The 14210-nt window shown below is 38.1% G+C and overlaps 1 long non-coding RNA gene across 1 annotated transcript in view; it reads left to right on the top strand.

The window, feature by feature from the left end:
- LOC311429833 overlaps window positions 1-14210 on the top strand; it is a 35562-nt gene that overhangs the window by 12690 nt on the left and 8662 nt on the right. The window lies entirely within an intron of this gene.

Below are 14210 nucleotides of genomic sequence, written 5' to 3'. Positions count from 1 at the left end.
AGCACCCATGACTGTGGCAGCTAGGCACACATATACTACGAACTGCAAAAATAGAGTATCACACAACCAAGTCAATAACAGGTGATTTTGATCTCAGAGCAGCAAGACGGTATTGTCTTTAATGGTGTTATTCCCAATTTACTGCATTGTAACTGTTGTCTACTATACTTATTCCCTGACCCAGCGTTTTAATTTTATACCAACAATAATGAGTGTGTCACAGGGCATATTCAGAGGGTCTTTATTGTGCTCTGTCGCAGCTTCAGTGCTGCTGTGGGAGATGCAGAAACATTTCTTTAAAGTACCAGCTGCAGCTCTTTGTTGACTCAGAGTGATTTGTCTCGTACAGAGGGAGGCATCCAATAATGCGTCCTACCCAGCGGACACCACACAACCAGCAGCATTCAAGTGGTTAAGAGATTGAACACATTTAATAGCCTCTGGCTGCACCTCTGGCCATCAGATTCCTCCCATCTGGTCATTAATCCCTGGAAAATGCCCTACAGAGAGATCGTTAATACTTACATATACAATTAGGGATTTACAGTATGCTGCTGTCTGCTGAAAAATAACAGAGAAAAAGGTAAGAGTTCAGAGGCATTTGAGTAGAAATGTAAGTCAGCTATAGTAGTAACTGGGGAGTCCATGTACAAAGGCATGTAACTGTCTGCCCAGAGCTTTGTGAACGTGCTGCAGTAGGCTCCTACAAGCTCTCTTCACCTTCAGCTTTTTTCCCCTTTGCTTCATGCTATTTCCCATCACTTTCCAGATCCCATTTGCTGTGGGGAAGGCTAGAAAAACCACAGCTCCTTTCCCACCAGGACTCTCTAAGGCACTGGTGCACTGGACAAGACTTGTACACAGGATCCTCAGTGCTCATACTGGCATGGACCATTCTACTGAAGGTGTAGCTGCATGGCAAGAGACTGCACATAAACTCTACCCCTTGATTCTGTTTCCCCTGGGACATCTCTCTCCCACATATATATATACATATATATATATATATATATTTTTTTTTTTTTTTTCTGTACACGGGAATAATCCCTCCACAAAAGGTTTGATATTTTAGGCTACAAATGAAAAGCTTTAACACAGACAGTCATTCATCTCTCTAGCACTTTTGAAACACCATCTTGCACAGAAATTTGCTGTAGCAGCTTCTGCACAGAACAAAGTAGGATGAAGGAGTGATAAAGGATGGCAATCAGCTTTTGACATAGAAAGCTGTAAAGGGTGTACCGGGGACTATTGTAGTAGGAGCACCTCTAGACGGAACTGCTTTATGATTGTTCTCGCCCATACTCCATGATATTTTTTTCCTAAACTGTGCTCAAGGACAGGGTTTTGGTTCACATGACAGGGTTTGGCTCACCTAGTGAAGAGAGGGTGCTGAGCCCCAAGGCTGCAGGCAGTCGCAGTATGCCTGGAAGCATGTCTCTTCTGGGGGTGTGCATGGCCTCATTAGATGGTCAGGCCCTGCAGGAGGTGTATGATGCCTTGCTGGCCATTTGCTGCCTGGCACAGAAAATGTGAAAATGTAGTAATTCATTCACATGTTCCTAAGCTTCGGGTACTGCAGGGGGAAAGCACCTCTGGAGAATATCTCAATTGTGCTGCCAATTGCATGATAGGTGGGAATTTGAACGATTTCTCAGGAAAGTTTTCAGTGCAAGTTCCTTCATTTGGTTCTCTGGATTGGGGAGGATTCCAGGTGTCTGTCCTTTTCCCGGCCTAAAGTGCACAGAAGGAAATTCATTCCCACACTGGAAAATCTTAAAGAACAACAACAGCTGGATAGAGCACAATGAGGAAGGGACATTCCTGGATTTCACACTGTTTGGAGTAGATGCTATTTCTTTATTTAAAATGCTGTGCATATCTAAGATGCCGTAACAAATTCTTAAATAATACCATTTTAAATAAGAACAAAACAGGTTATATTTGCTGGGAAGATCTAGAATGCCTCAGCTTTCCCAGATTTAATAAGGGATAAAAAGGATAAGATTTGTTTTCAATGAAACATATTTAAAAGTCCTTAGACAGGAAGGAAGAACTGCTAAATTATTTGTAAATGCAGCAGGATCTACCAGTCTCAAAAGAGAGAATACAATTAAGCTCTGGCTTGAATTCTCAGTGAAAGGAGTGAATACAGACATTTATGTCACTAGTCTATTATGCGGACTTTTTCTCTGAGAGCAAAGACACACCAAACTACATGAACAATTTTAGTATGATATGGGAATGATTTAGATACCTCTAAAACAGAAATCCTAAGTTTTCTGCTTGAATGTAGCTTTACTACAAAGATGCTTATGTTTTGGTTTTTGAGCTTGGCACTTTTACCTGTTTGTGGCATGACATCAAGTTATCCTGTGTGCACCATACGGAGGACTCAACTTGCTCTTGTTATCTAGATGCACTTCATAGATTCAAACCTACAGGAAATGCAGCTACTTCTTTCCTTTAAAACAAGACCTTTATATATATGTATAGATGTATATGTATATATATACACACACACAAACAGATCAATTTTGGTTTATAAAATATTAAATGGGTTCCCTAACATCGAAGAGGTTCTGGGAGAAATGGGGCAATTCTTTCTCCTTCCAAAGGGAGGTACCCTTCTCCAGCCTGTGCAGTTACTGGCAGATTAAGATGACTGACTGATTATATGGCCACTTTGTCCACTTGCAGGGAATTGGGTTATCTAAAAGCTCACTGCACCAGAATGTGAAGATCATGAAGAATGCTAAGGGATAGGACTCTCATGTGGAACTGGGGAGATCTGGCCTCAGTCCCTAATCCAGGGGGATTTTTTATTTTATTTTATTTTTTTTTACACTCAGTTTACAGCAAATAATCAGTAAATAAAAGAATTAGAGTAAAGGCATAAGTCTTCCCAAAGGAGGCTGCTTACCACAGCTTTCTCACTGAATCTCTGAGGGCAATGAAAGGTGAAGAGCTCACAGGGAAATTGCAAGTAAGCAGAACCTTCCCTTAGGAACGATGGGTGCGGTGCTGACATGGTGTGTAAGACATTCTCCTCAGAGATTTTGAAATTCTTCAGGCAAAAAGGGAGGGGAACAACTGGCTGCAGGGCTGTCATGTTCTGAGAGTGGGCACTGACGACAGCTTAATGCAAAAAGAGCTTTGCTTTCTTTTGTCCCGTGCTTTTCTCAATATTAAAGTTTTGAAAGGAAGAATGTTGTCTTACAACCTCAAGTGGGAGTTCAGGACAGTGTGTACATGTCCAGGAAATTTTCTGCCAGCATGCCTGAATAAAGGACATATTCTGTCAGGTAGGTAGTTCACAAAATGCACTCCCTGTTCAGCCTGACTTCATGGACCCTATTCTGATGTGACTAATTCTTCCCATTCATGAAGCTGGATGGAGAAGGCCTTATTTGGTCATTGTACTCATTTGTGGATGTGGACCTAAGAGAAAAAATACAGACTAACCCTTTCTGCTATACCCCTTCTGCTTCATTGGACAAAAGACATTCTGAACATTGGCAACAAAATTTGCACTGTTCTAAAAATGATGTGAGCAAGAGCTAACATTTATGTTACATTACAGAGAGCGAAAATGTCCAAAACCAGAACAAAACAACGTTGAATTTTCCCATGAAATAAGATTGCATTTTTTTTAGCTTGACACAACAAATTGCAGAAAAATTGAAAATTTAATTCAGGAGTTTTTCCTACAGCTTCCCTCTTTATTTATTTATTTATTTATTTATTTTATTTTTATTTATTTTTTAATTTTTAATATAAAAGCCATTTTGCCCCAAAGTGATTTAAAAAAAAATAAATGAAACATTTAATTTAACTAATGTAGATATTATTGAAAGGTTTTGCTTTGTTTTTTCCTTAAACAAAATGTTGTCAGAATTGACATTTTTTTCAAAATGTGCCAATTTCAGTAAAGTTTTTTTTGTGTGTTTTTTTTTTTTTTTTTTTTTTTTTTTTTTTTTTTTGTTTTTAACCTTCTGCACCAAAACGTATACTTCTTGTGCTTTTGCATATGATGGCCCAGCTGTGGGGATAAACAACCTAGGCAGTTTATACAGCCCAGTCCACCTGGGACTCTAAAGGAATAATTCCCACTAAGCTTCCGTCTTAGAGAAACACGACTGTAGGTTTGAATAAACTCTTAGTCCATGACTGCAGATAATTTCCATATAATTTCCTACTAATATAAGACATGGGTTAGACGATTTTGGGGAGGGGGATCTGTGAGTCAAGTCAATTACTAGCATGGAAAGTAAAATCTGGCAGTGTATGATACCCTGTGATCATGTCTGAGTTACTTCTGGCATGCTGAGCTCCACCAAACACTTGTATGTGACACCGTGTTAAGACACTGAGAAAAAGGTTTTAGGAACATATCAGAAGATGACCTGTACTTGAGATTTCCACTGAAAAATTGAAACATGACACCTAAGTGAGAGTCTGTAGGTGTGCTTTAAAGGCAGGTGTTCTGACAGAAGAGGCTGAGATCTCCTGAGGTTTTACTGTGATGTATTTAGTTGTTGGTAATTTATGTTTTAAAGGTTTCCTAAGAATAATTCACATGTACAAAGTGCAGACGTATAGGTCAATAGTGTACATTTGAAAGAGTTCATAAGCATGCAAGATCTATTAGAGTTTAAAGGATCAATAATTCTCTAAAGAGCCTATATATATGCATTGACAAGACAGGGAGGGTTGTTTTTATAGTCTATGAAATCAATAATCCACATTTAAGAAGTGTATGAATGGTAGTTTTAAATGTGTATCAGAGCAGGTGTGACCATGTTGTAAGAGATCCAGGGATCAATATAGGTTGTAGCCTATATGTAGGTGACTAGCCAGGAATGAGTTCTGATCTTCTGTGTTGTTCCGAGCATTTTGGGATCAACTGTCAGATTATATAACTAATATTATGGCAGTACTGCTATTTTGTCTGTACTGATGATATTTTTTGACAGCCCCAAGTGGGCTCTGTACACTACTTTTCATTTGCAGCAGTACTGCATATTTTCTAAGTTCTCAAATACCAGACAATGTTTAATATGCTGTTAATAAATAAATTCAGACCTGGCATCCTTTTCTTGTCAGCAAGGTATGTTTTTTCATCAAAACAAACAAGCAAACACTACAAAACAAAGCAGACTTCCAGCAAAGCTCCAGCCAAATTAATTTTTTTTTTTTTTTTTTTTTTTTTGCTTTTAATGAATTGATGTAGCAGAGAAACATCCTGAATTATACTGATTCCTCTAGATTTCAGCTACAGAACTGGTATTTTTGAAGGTCAGATAGAGGTCCAGCCCTGATAATTATCATTATCTTCCCCTGAGAAATCTGATTATTCTAGGCAGAGCTGCCCCAGAAAGATTTGATCTATTGATTTGATCTTGATTTGATCTATTTAAGAAAGAGTCTATGATGAGGCAAGTATAGGAGAGTATTGCTCCTTTTGTTGAACCCTGTTGTGTTTCTAATTCATCTATAGAACACCAGATTCTGTGGAAATGCACATAATGATGCAATTACTGAAAATTAAATCATAATGATGCCAACAGATACTCCCACTAGGGCTCCTCTCTGGGGAATCAACCCAGGGGAAGGAAAACTCCATGTTCCTTCTGTTCATCTTCCTTCAGTTTGACACTAACAGGGCACATGATTAGAGGGACTGAAATGGGTTCACTGACCTGTCTCAAAATGTGAGTTAAGACTGAAGAGCAAATGTTGTCAAAGGAGCTGTCACCGAGGAAATGGGAAAGAAAGAAAGTCAGGAGGAGTCTCTGTCTGGGTAATGGCCAACCCAGAGACATAATCTTTTCCCACTGCTTTCTTTGCAGGTTGTGAATAGACATTAATTTACATCTACCCAACATGATGGTATCTGTTTTCCTGTAGTATCAGGCATGCACACTCATATTTAAAACAAACCATAACAGTATATCATGTCTTCATAAAGACAGTGAGCAAGCTCTACCACCTGTGTTGGCAAGCCCAGACTAGCCACAGTAAACCTGCTTGGCTTTTGAGTCTGTCACAGAGACTGAAAACCATAGGCTCTGTCAAGAGTATGGAGTCCTCCCCTCTCTCCTCTTACGGAGAAGCTGCTTTGTTTTTGATTGTACTAGTGAATATTTCATCTATAAACAGGCTTGTCTGTCCTCATCTGAGCAAATATGTCCTAGGGGTATAGATGTCTATACCGGAGTGCATAACAGTACCACAGAGATGACTGATTTCTTCTGCATAGGAAGGTCTTCAGCCTAACTGTGATTAGAAGCAAGTTTTGGATGACTGAGTACAGGGAGTTCTTAGCAGTAACTTCCAAAATATAAAGGAAAAGGAAATAAAAAAGATATTTCCGACTTTTGAAAACGGTACACTAATCTAAATGAGAAGAAAATGCTAAATAAAATAAAACATGCTGAAAGGAAATTCCATGCATTAAAATCTGAGCATTCTTCATATGGTAAAAAAGAATACATTAAATATAAAGCAATAGGAGCTCTTCTAAAATATGTTCCTCCCTTCTTTTTCCAACGTTCCTTCTACTGCATTTAGAACCTATATTTGCACAGTATATTCTGACTTCTTCAAATAACAGTGGAAACAAATATCATCCAATATTGCAGTCTTACATGCTATTTTATTTACCTGAAATAAACAGCAGTCTTCATTTCTCAATGGCAATTCATCAGAAAAGGTACATAAAATCTTGCCAGTGATAAACCTAACAGATCATAAAAGAATATTAGTATCATAAAACTTTAAAAAGCATAAATGAAGAGATACTATGAGGGGTGGGATTTTCTAGTTGAAAGGTGGGGGCAGAATCTAATAAGAGTGGTCTACTTGCTTCTTATTAAGTTTCTGGTAAAAATGCAAAGATGATGATTTTAATAAAAGAGATGTTGGCTGCAGTCAACTTTTTTGTCTCAGAGGTGAAATCTTAAATAGTCAAATGAGCGTAAGAATAATATGGCCCCCATTAAAGTGATTTTAAATTTAAGCATAATTTTTGCTAATACCACTGAGCAATGGGAATAATTAGAATGGTTTCAGTAATGCTGAAGATTTGAATAATTAAAGACACAAGATTAATTTGAGAAGAGACATCATTAACCTAAATCAAATATTAGATTTCTTGTAAAGGAGAGGGGGTTTAGCCATAACCACATTTTTCAGATAGGGAATCTCATTAAATACTATGGTTTGTGTTTTACTGTGCACCCACAGGATTTACTTGCATGAATATTAAATCTGTGTGTATTGAATATAAGCTTTTAAATCCCATGATATGGCCCAACATTTTTGTACTATGTACAGTATTAATTGAATAATCTTGTTTTCACTTTGGATGATGTTAGCCACCTAAAGGTCACTTTCAAACAGTTTTCTTTTTTTTTTTTTTTTTTTTTTTTTTCCAGGAAAAGACTAGTAAAATATTAAAGGCTGATCTGGTCAAAGCCTTTTATTCTACCTGAAAGTATTTTTTCTCTAGGCTCCATTTATTAATGTCACTTTTTTTTATTTTTTATTTTTTTTAATGAAGTAGAAAGCATTTTTATGAACACAAAAGTAAAGAGTAAATACAAGACAGAATGTATATGTGCTGTACTGGGAACTGCATTTATCCAGCAAGGGAATGCATTCCTCAAGGGAATAATGAATAGAACACTTTTGTTACTTGGTTGTTAACAAACATAGCGAATTTGTGTTGATTAAAATGCAAAATATGGAAATTAAACAAAGAACTCACGATAAAAAAGCAAAGTTTTTTTCTCTATTTATAGGAAAGCAGTCCTTCATAAATATTGATTTGGGCTATATTATTTTCCCACAATGTGGTGGTTTTCTATAAATATCAGTATCTGATAATGAGCACTTCCACTACTCATTATTTCTCTGCTTGCAGAATTTAATGAATAGAAATACATTCATTATATGGAAATCTATCTACCTGTTATACCTTTGATGAAGCCAGCCCCTGATTTGAATTTTTGACCACCATTAATGATATGTAAAGAACTCTTTCTTATCTTTAATGATATGCCTGAAGAATTTATCAATGGAATTTATCAGATGCTAATATGCATTGCTTAGGCAGCTGCATCTCACTTCTGCATCACTTTTTGGGACATTGGTTTTCTCTTTCTCTCTCTCTCTCTTCCCAGAGAGGGTTTCCTGTGATGGAAACAACCTGCTTCTAAAACAAGATGGAGTTCATTGACTCAAAACACCCATTTCCTTAACTTTGAAGCTTCTGTGAAGTATTGGCTGGTTGTGATGAATTTCCCAAGCCTGTGGGTCAGCCAGCTTGAATTTTGATTGAATCAGCAATCCATAGTTTATTCACTAGTCCATTAGAAAGTCAGCTTCTGCCACCTTTGCTGCCACAAAGCATGATCTTACATTTCACCAGGTTTATCTGACCAAGTGCTAAATCCCAAATGCAGGTGCTAATGTGGCAGCACTTACTGCTACACATAAAGTTGGGCATTTTCGATTCCTGAAGGTCACTGTTTCCTCTGGAGCTATTTCAGTAGCTGTGTTTCTTCCATCTCTCTAGTCTCAGCAGTCTGAACACCAATTGCCCAATGAAGCTGGACATTTATGTCACAGTTGATTGGCTTGTATTAACATAAAGTTTACCACATTTTTTGCCTTACCACAAACAAGTCTTTGCAGTTTTGTACACAGTCCCTCTGTTGGACTTGGTAAATTGTCTCTGCTCTTGAAATATCTAGAGGATGAGCCTTCAATGTGAATAAAGAGCAGAAGATGATTGTCTATTTAGATACAACAGAGTCTTCCTGATGTATTCCTAGTATAGCTTTCTCTTTCTTTCTCATTTTCTCCAAAATAGCTATATGTAAGTTGTTTTCATAGAATCATAAAATGGTATGGGCTGGAAGGGATCTTTAAAGATCCCATGGACACAGATGTCTTTCACTACGTCAGGTTGCTGAGCACCCCATCCAACCTGACTTTGAACCAGTGGTGGGGCATCCACTTCTATGGGCAACCTGTACCTCTGTCTCATCATCATTTTTTTCCTTATATCCAATTGAAATCTAACCTCTTTCAGTTTAGAACTGTTACTCTTTTGTTACAAACTGTTACTCTTTTGTTATAAAAGAATGTCTTTCTCCATCTTTTTTATTACCCCCCTTTAATTATTGACATTTCATATATTGAAAGAAATAATATTTCTCTGGAAACTTCTCCAGGTTGAACACCAGCTCTCTCAGCCTTTCTTCATAGGTGAATCCACCCACTCTAACAGGTCCATGTCTCTTTTGTGCTGCTCAGTATAGAGCTGTATGCAGTACTCTAAGTAGGCTCTAACAAGGGATGAGTAGAAGGAAAGAATCATCTCCCTCAACATGATGGCCATGTTTCCTTTTATACAGCCCAGGATATGATTGACTTTCTGGGCTCCAAGGGCACATTGTCAGCTCATATTTGGTCTACCAGTAATGCCAAGTCCTTTTGATTGTGCTTCTATCATCATTGGCTTGGCAAGCCATGTCAAAAGGGATGTCTATCCAAAATATGGAAAAGAATCCTGCAAAGAACAAAAGAATCTATCTAATTTGAAATTGTCCAAAAATCTATTTCCTGTTTGTGAATAATCAGACCAAAAGGACTAGCCTTAAACTGTTCCCAGGATATTCAGATTGGACATTAGAAAAGGTCTAATCTGCTCTGAGAGTAGTGAAATATTGGAATGAACAGTTAAATGAGATCTGTGGAGGCTTATAAAAAGGAGTTAAACATTTATTGGGAAGTGAGAAAGGAGTGTGGGGCTTGTTTTCTGTGGGAGTAGGAGGGCAAATATAGATTAAATAACTGCATCTTGTAGTGGTTCCTCAGTAAGGGATCTAACATCTAGCAACTCTCATCTGGAAATGCCTCTTCAGAGCTGCTCTTTTTTCATATTATTTGCCTGCATGGGTACCTGCATCAGTGGAGGTATCCTGGAGGAATCAATGTGCGTTTTTCTGTTGTCCTAAAAAAGTGAAACTCCTATATTCCTAAGAAAGAGAAGTGGCTACATGGGTGTCATCTGCAAGTACAACCTGGTTGGCAAGTCTCTGTCCCCGCAAGCCATTCCTGTGATTTAGCTAGTGAGATCATGATTCTTGCCTCCAACACAATTCTCTGTTTTACCCCCAAAACAAATCTTGAGCTGTTTTTGCTGTGCTCTGACCGGTTGCTTTATCCACCCTATCCGGCCCTTGATCTCATTCACTTTCAGCACAAGCTTTTCGATCAATTAGTACTGATGTTAGTTTCCCAGGAGTGACAGGCAGAGCAAGTACTTATGCCCATGTTCCCCCTGGGCATTCATATTTTTAGCCCTTCCTCAGTCACCTTCATTGTCACCAGCAGACACAACCAGCAGCAGAAGCAGCTTTTCAGAAGAGACTGCATCAGCTAAAGCTGTCTTTTCTTTTCCTGATGCTTTTTGTCCCAGTCAGTGACTGAAGAGCAGACTGATCAAGCACCGCAGCATTTATTTATTGCTGAGTCTTTTTTTTTTTTTTTTTTTCTTTTTTTATGTGTGGAAGCTGTCACAGTCACAGAGACAGTTTCTTACAGAAATGTTCAGGACAACTCTAAGCTTCAAAGCAGATGTGCAGAGTGAAGCCCTCTGTTAAATTCTCTACACATGCTTGATCCGGTTTGCTTGGACTACGTACACACATGGCTTGTCCTATTCCTCATGAACCTCTCCATTTTGTGAAAAATGAGACCTCGCAGCCAGTTTTGAAAATGTTATATTTCTAGAATCATAAAGACATTAATATAAATCAGCAGTGTTCTGTTGCAGTTTAAACTGAGGAAGGATCTGGGTTATATTCCTGTCTTTATGGCCTCACTTTTCCACAGACTTCATCATGCTCCAAAGCCATCAAGGAGTGGTTTCATTTCAATCTTATTTTTCCTTCTCTAAGGGTCCAACAGCTGCAGCTCCTCAGGAATGAGATTGCATCATTTACCAGATAATTTCTCAAGCTGCTGATTGTCTATGACATCTACATCATTTATAATTGGCCTGGTCCCAGACATTGCAGACTTCAGATCTTCACCCCAATGGGCAGAAAATTCCACAACCGCAGCAGCTTTAGCATTGCTTTTACATCTTTCATTAATACATGTGCATGGGAAGATTCACTGTGTGATTAAGTGTGCTGTGGAGATCCCAGCTGGTGGTGGTAATGGTGTCTGGCCTGTGTGTCACCATGCCCAAGGCAGGCAGACTTAGGATAGCTGCTCTGGTTCAGGGTCCCATGCTGCTACACCAGCATGGGCTCATACACTCTGTATATCCCAGTGTCTTCTGCACCACCGGGGAACTCAGCAACATGGTGTGACCTGATCTTGACATGCCTTAAGGCCTCACCTGCAAGTTCAGAAAGCTGGGAAACTCTAGGGAGCAGAAATTGTCCATCACTGCCTTTTATTCTAAGCCACATTGTTTATTTTAACCTGTGAGACTGACTGAGTAGGGAGATCACTAAGCAATTACACCAGCATTGGGTCATCCTTATAGTATCACACCAGCATGAAGAACTTTCATGGGATCAAGACTTTAACAAATTAATCTGTTAAAGTTCCTTCTCACTGATTTTTTTTTTTCCTGTTCATCATGTGTTTAAAAAGAATTCAGCTTGTGGTACCTGAAGCCAAACTTAAAAAAATGCATTTCTGCCTGCATAAATATTTAGAGGACCCTGACTTAAATTGCAAAACACCTCTCAGAATGCAAGATTGTGATTGCCAAGAAATTTGCTTTCTCATCAAAATCCAGCCTCTACCCACTCAGTAAACATAGCTTGCATTTCAGAAATCATGACTGTTTCTGTTTGTGGGATGAAGCATGTTTCAGGACTTAGCATCATCAAACCCTCTCATCAAGCCCTCCCATCAAGATTTCAGATATGTATATCCTTTAGGGTCAAGTTTTTAAATGTGTATAGGGATTTACACATATACAGACAGTACTTCTCCACTCTGTGTTAGGTAGATGCTCCAGGAAGTATCTTCAAAAATATGTTGATGCCTGGAGAAAATATCTAGAACTACAAGATGTTTAGATCTCCAGCTACTACCAAGCTTAAATTAGTCTCTAATTACCTCCTTGGAACATGGAATTAGAACACTTCCATAAATTCTGCTGCAAGTTTATATCTGTTTATGCCTTTAAACATTCTTATATTAGGGTTTTATGTATAGTAAAATCTGGAAGATGATAGACATCATTTTGCTTTATCAAATAGGCAGACAGCCTCTTAGGTTCTGAGTACAGTAGGGGATTAAACAGTGTTTGGAACCATTGCCAGGCACTGCTGTGTGACTATGCATGCCATGTTCCCAGCCTGTTTTTGGCCCATGCAGCTTATCTCATTCACAGACATGGCTCAGGAACTTGAATGCTTTTGGAGCAATTTCTAGTAGGCAGTTGCACATTGACATCCTTGATCTAAAAAAAAAAAAAAAGTGAACTAGTGGGCTTAGATACAGCCTATTCTATGCAGGCTGGCCTTAGTGACAAGGAAAATTTCACTGACTAGTGAAAAAATATAGCTGTGTTTACCAAAGCTGACCATTTCAGAAAAGCCCTACACTAACACATTGTACATACATATCACATACTTCTGGCAATATTAAAACATATATGTGTTATATATAAGCTATATGTAGTTTTTTTTGTTTGCTTATTTGTTTGTTTTACACATATGTTAAAAGTACCATATAATTTCATAATCCCACAGAGGTTTAAGTCTTCATGTCCAATAAAGCTTAGAACCATTAAACATGATGAGACCATCTAATTTGCTTGTCCCTTCTTGTTCTGGGTCACTAATAAAATAAAGAAAGCAGTTTCATGCAGTAAAAACATGCTTTGCACAGAATGGGAACTCATTTTTTAAGTATATTCAGATGGAAGAATATACTTTCTACCAAATCAAAGCTCCGGAGATCAGTTCAAAGAAACTGCGCCTTCAGGATGCTTTTATTTTTTATTTTTTTTCCCCAATAGACAGTTGGCAGACAGTTCAAAGAGTTTAACAACAACCCAAACAGTAATTATTATTAACAACAACAATAATAATGATTTTATAATACCCAGAATATTTGTCTGGGAGTAGCATATGCCTTAATTGCAAAACTACTGCTGGTGCGAAGGGGAAAAAAACAGCTCGTAGTAAGTAAATGTTACTTTAGAGATGACATTTTTTTTTTCTTTTTTTTTTTTTCTTTTTTTTTTTTTTTCCAATCAATTTCACAGCATTTTGGTGACTTTGTTGCTATTCTGTTTGCTCATCTTCCAATTTGCCAGATGCTAAAGGCAAATTGGCTGAGACTATATCTCTCTTAGTAGGTAATATAGACCCATAGATTAGATCTTTACAGCAAAACAATTTGGTGCTGAGGACATTATGTCCACACTAGGGGAAGTAGGAAGGAAGGAGAGGGCAACAGTTTGGGCTAATCTTAGACTGGTCCCATTAAATGGATGCCCATTAACTGTTAGGTACCTCCTGGAGTGTATCTTCCAGTTTCCAGGTATATTCTAGATTGCATGCTCTGAGGCTGTCCAGTCATCACTTACTCAGCAGTGTAAGTGGAGATACTTAGGAATTTGGCTTTGTAAGTCTGTCCCTATTCAGAACTAAGGTGCTGAGGTAGGTGCACCCAATTACCCTGTTGCTATGAAATTAATACAAACTGAACATTTTTCAAATGCTATACATTACCATGTAGAAAAATTATATAAGCATGGGCTTTGAGTGCAAATCCTTGTCATACTTTCCTTATATTACTGTTGCAGTCTGAAATAAAGCAAATCAAATGCCCTTATTAGAAATGGGAAATGACCATGTTGGGTGACTCCCCTAGTAGTGAACTGAGTGCTTGTATTTTCCATTTGTTGACAGCTGAGGACTAGCAACATCAGGAGGAACACTGTTTTTAGCAGAGATTTGGGCGGCTTGTGACTGTTCTGTTTTCAGGGTATGTGTTTGCTATGGAAAAGGGGTGATTTTTTGTGAGTTAAGTGCGCATGTCCCTATCCAGTGGGCAAATCATTATGTACAATTATAGGCTAGGTGTTGGCTGGAGATATACATAGCAGTGGATTATTAATTATTATTATTATTATTTATTATTATTAAATCCCATATGGA

Source organism: Aythya ferina (genome assembly GCF_964211825.1).
Source record: "Aythya ferina genome assembly, chromosome: 1".
NCBI classification, from domain to species: Eukaryota; Metazoa; Chordata; class Aves; order Anseriformes; family Anatidae; genus Aythya; species Aythya ferina.
Note: the sequence above shows the minus strand (reverse complement) of the source record. Positions and strands in the feature narration are given on the sequence as shown.